The sequence below is a fragment of the Euprymna scolopes genome, chromosome 37, assembly GCF_053919585.1.
Source record: "Euprymna scolopes isolate OS-2025 chromosome 37, ASM5391958v1, whole genome shotgun sequence".
NCBI classification, from domain to species: domain Eukaryota; kingdom Metazoa; phylum Mollusca; class Cephalopoda; order Sepiida; family Sepiolidae; genus Euprymna; species Euprymna scolopes.
In genome coordinates, this window is record NC_136518.1 from 8,309,206 (window position 1) to 8,314,379 (window position 5,174).

Here is a 5,174-nt window from a genome sequence, read left to right on the forward strand (position 1 = left end):
GGTCACATATAACGGGCTTTCCTTGAAGGTCAGAGTTAATAAATAAAATCACCAAAGGATGACCTTTAATGCGCCTTTAGGATATGCGTAACTGCACTCCTATATTATACTTAATTGTTGTTTGCACCCCTATAAAATAATAATCGAACACGAAATAAACAACAAAGCCTTTATTACTACTACTACTACTACTACTACTACTACTAACGCTCACCCCTAACAAGGCATATCACCACTTGGACGTGAGGGCTACTAATTGGGACGATGCCTAAGAAAAATTAAGATGTTGGTTTACATTACATTTAAACTTTTGCATATCAGTACAGTTAGGGAGGCAGGTAGCAGGAAGGGAATTCCAAAGTCTTAAATGTTCGAGGAAAGAAACTATTAGAGTAGAAAGCTTCCTGGCATTTAGGGACCTCACTAGTGAAGGGGCGAGATTTTGTTCCCAAGCAGGTTTCTCGGGGGTATGTACGTTGAGAGGGTATAAGTGAAACGACTTCATCAGAGCACATTTCATTAAAATATCTGTAAAGCATAGCAGCGATGGGATAGGGGTTGGAACTTAGTTGACAAAGTGGGATATATTTGATTGGTCGGTTGGTTTTTGTTTTATGGCATATCAACCCTTTTCAGGTTATTTAATGCCGAATCCAATTATTTTAAAGAAAAATTTTTTTAATAGAATATATTTGTGGTTTTTAAGTCGGTTACTATTTAACTCATAGTTGGGACTCTAACAGGTACTACCACTCCGGGTCAGAGTGGACCTGGAAGCAATGGCAATTAAAGGGTGGCTCCACACTCCCCAAGCTGGGGCCTCACCACTGGATATAGTTTAAGGTCATATCCAGGACCCTATTAGATTGAAGACATTTTTTGGACCCTATCCAAGAGAGAAAGACTAGTGATAGATGCACCAGCCCAGATGTGGCAACGATACTCCAGGTATGGGCGAATGGTGGCCTTGTAGAGGTACAGGATACTCTCAGGTGTGAGTAGTTTTTCTAGTTGTTTAACACTTCCCGGAGCATTCGAGCACAGAGGGAACCCACTTTCTTTGCAGCAGCCTCTGCAATGTCCTCAATGTATTTGTTCCGGTTCATATTGCCTGTGAATGTTAAGCCGAGGAGTTTGAAGGAAGAATTCTCAAGTAAGAAGTTATTTGTCATGGATATTGATGGGTAGAGAGACATCTTGTAATTGTTAAAGGAGAGCAGCTTCGTCTTAGTAGCATTAAATGATACCATCTATTTTACAGCTCCATTCCACTACGGTCATTTTCAAAAGATTCAGCCATTGTCTTAGATTTGCATACATCCGTTCTTCCCTCATTTGTTTTAAAACAAAACATTGTTTTATAGCATATTAACCCTTTTCAGGTTATTTAATGCCGAATCCATTGATTCGGAAGAACAATTTTTTTTAATAGAGTATATTTGTTTTTTTAAGATGGTTTCTATTTAACCCATAGGTGTGACCCTAACAAGTACTACCATTCCGGTTCAGTGGCCCTGGGAGCAATGGCAATTAAAGAGTGGCTCCACACTCTCCAAAGCCCGCAAGCTGAGGCCTTACCATCTGATATAATTTATCAAGGCCCGGAAACCACTCGGGGATAAGGGTTATTATAAGGTATTATCCAGGACCCTGGGATATTGTGTTGCGTGAGTTGCCCGGATCAAATTGACTCTTTCCCTCTACATGTCTATCTTCTATGGCCTTAGTTCCTTCTTCTCCCAGGAAACTTCTGGAGCTTCGGTGGCATTCGGGTTTGAGTTTTCCTTTTCCTCAAGGCAACTTCATTGTTTGATGGAGACATTCATAGCAAACACACAACACGACACAATCGTAATATTTATGAAACATAATTAACTATTTATTTTACATTATATTAACACTATATATTACAAGAACAAATTACACTTTACATATCCTACAATTATTAAACTATGCTTAACTAGTGCTGAGGTAGCAGGGTCAGAAATTTCGTGAAAATAGTGAATAATTCCACCCCATCTTTCCAAGCTTATAACTCCTCGAAAAATGTAATTCAAGCCCTAATTTTTTTTTTTCAATTAAAGGAGCAAGGACCAAGGTTTTATTAAAAAAAAAAAAAAAACAACAATGTGTTTTTAAAAAAAAAAAAAGGTTTTAAACTTCGGACTTTACAGGTAAATTTCTAAAAAACGGATTTTTTTTTTGTTTTAAATTTGAATATATTATTTATTGACCTTTTCTCTTCAATTTGTGATATATAAAACTATTCAACATAAATTAATTATTTACTTTTTAAGAGAAACTTGAAAATGTGTGACACTTACACAAATGGGGGGGCGTGAATTTAAAAAAAAAACGTTTGTCTAAAATATTATATTCGGTTTATTGGAAAGAACATAAAATTTCACATTGACCCTGAAAATATCGTAAAAATAGAATCAATAGAAAAATTTTGATAGATTTTTAAAGTTTAAAAATTGAAAAATATTGAGTTCGGAAAATTCATTACTGTTTTTTTAAAAAAAAATAAAAAATATTTCTATTACTTTTAAAACAACTGTAATAGTTTATTTTGGAAGTATAATCCATAAAGAAAATAAATAACCCACTTTTAACAGAGAAATTACGAGATTTTTATATTGTATTCGCAGTTTCGTGTTAGGGGTGTCAAAAATTCCTACAAAAATTCTGATACACCTAGGAGGGGGAGGGAGTCGCCCCCTCTCGTTCACGGAGAGACAGAAACACACATGCTCACCCCATGTTGTCCAGACGAAAAAGAGGCCGATCAAGAAAGAGAATTCTGGGATTCCATTTCTTGGTATCTCTACGCTTATGGCCAAATCATCACCTGAAGAGTGTGTTAGCAACCGTGACACTGAGATATAGTGGCACAAATGCAAGTTTGATGAATTCTTTTTTTTTTTTTTTTTTATAAAAAATGTATCTTCAAGCGATTCCCTGTTTAGGATCACATCACTGACGACCTCGTCTTTTCTTCTGTTCGGGATATTGTTGGTTGGTTTTGTTTTACGGCATATCAACCCTTTTCATGTTATTTAATACCGAATCCAGTGATTTTGAAGAAAAAGTTTTTAATAAAATATATATATATATATATATATATATATATATTTTTTTCAAGTTGGTTTCTATTTAGCCCATAGTTGAGACTCTAACAGGTACTACCACTCCGGGTATTAAGTATAATATAGGACCTGGGAGCAATGGAAATTAAGGGGTGGCTCCACATCGGATATAGTTTAAGGTCATATCTAGGACCCCGGGATATTGTGTTATTTCTCTTATTACTGAAGAGATCCTGGGCAACTCCAACAACTAATGGTTGGGTGTGTTTTCCAGTTTTAGTTTAACACTATCCGGAGCATTCAAGTGCAAGTGTCATCTAACTTGCTTTCAAGTTTTTTTTTCCATACTGAGAGTCCATGCTGGTGAACCATGAATCAGCACTGTCTCCACTACGATTCTAATAAAGTTTTTCTTGATCTCCATAACTTTCAGACGGTTAAGTACACTTCAAGCTTTGGCTATTCCATTTGTCCGTTTGCCTGTTTCCCACCTGACTACAACTTGGATGTCTTCAAGTCCAACATAAACAAATTCCTGATAAACCGCCCTCTTAAGACACCTTATCAAATCTCCAATACTAACGATTACTATTATACTATCCCATTGATTACTGTACACACAATAACCCTTATCCCCGAGTGTCTTCCGGGCCTTGATAAGTGGTGACCTCCATGTAAAAAAAAAAAAAAAAAAAAAAAAAAAAAAAAAAAAAAAAAAAAAAATGGACATCTTTGAATATCTCGGCAGCCATATCTAAAGTTATCTACTAGATAGAACACGAGTCCAAAAAAAACAAAAAAAAAACAATGAAAGGTTTATTTCAGCATGCAAAAAGGAAGAGCAAAAAGTTTTGTTAGGTGCGTAGGTTAGCAGGTGGGTTTAGTAGAGCTAGGACAACAGCATATTCTTTTCATTGTTTTAACCAGAGTGTGTATCTTGATATCTTATATGCTTTTATATAGAGTGATGTGGTTCTCTGTTGATTAACTATGTCTGATATATACCCGAGAGTCAAAAAAATAAGAATAATCTGTTATCCTAGACCTAGTGTTCAGCGAAATTCGTCTCTGCTGGAGTGTTCGGTGAATGGACAGGGACAGTAGAAAGAGAGGAGCGAGAGCTGTCTTAGATATTTATTGGGTTCTCTCTGCTGGCTTACCAAGGTTCCCAAAAAGGGGGCTAAAGAATGTTCTTTTGAATTGAAAGCAATGATTAAGTTTAGAAAAGTTTCCGATAGGTTGGTTGTTTTTGTTTTACGGCATATCAACCCTTTTCAGGTTATTTAATGCCGAATCCAAAGATTTTAAAGAAAATATTTTTAATAGAATATATTTGTTGTTTTCAAGTCGGTTTGTATTTAACCCATAGTTGGGACCCTAACAGGTACTACCACTCTGGGTCAGAGTGGACCTGGGAGCAATGGTAATTAAAGGGTGGCTCCACACTCCCCAAAGCCCACAAGCTGGGGCCTCACCACTGGATATAGTTTAAGGTCATATCCAGGACTCCCATTGAGGGACTTTTACCCTCTGCAGGGGGCAGTCAGCGTATTCTAATGCCCAACCAACAGGGCCTTCTGATAGGTAGCTAATCTGTAAAATTCCTGAGATGAAAACTAGAATTTTCAGCAGGTAGTTGATCTGTATGTCTTGAACTGTAAAAGTTTGTATACAAAGAGCAACATTCCCTCTTGAGTGGACACGAAAAATTATGTGTGGGAATTCTAAAATATCCGGTATGTTTTATTGAGGGATTCTGATTTCTGATTGGTTGCTAGCAAAGTGTAGCTCCATTTGATTGGTCCATTCCTATCGCCAAGGTTTAGAAGAGAACCTTCCAATTTCCTTCAATGACATCCTCCCATTATTTTTAATATTGGAGGAAAAGTCTCCTTGATGCTTCAGTTGAGTGGAGACTTTGGTAGAAAGTACCAGTCAATAATCCGTTCTTAACAATCAGCCCGATAGGTACTGGCCCAGTTCATGGCCCTGCACCCAAGTATTACCTTCCAGGCCTTGCAACCTAGCTTTTGGGTGGGGCAAATTTATCGCTTGCTGACTGAGGTGCTCTTACTGGGGAATGCC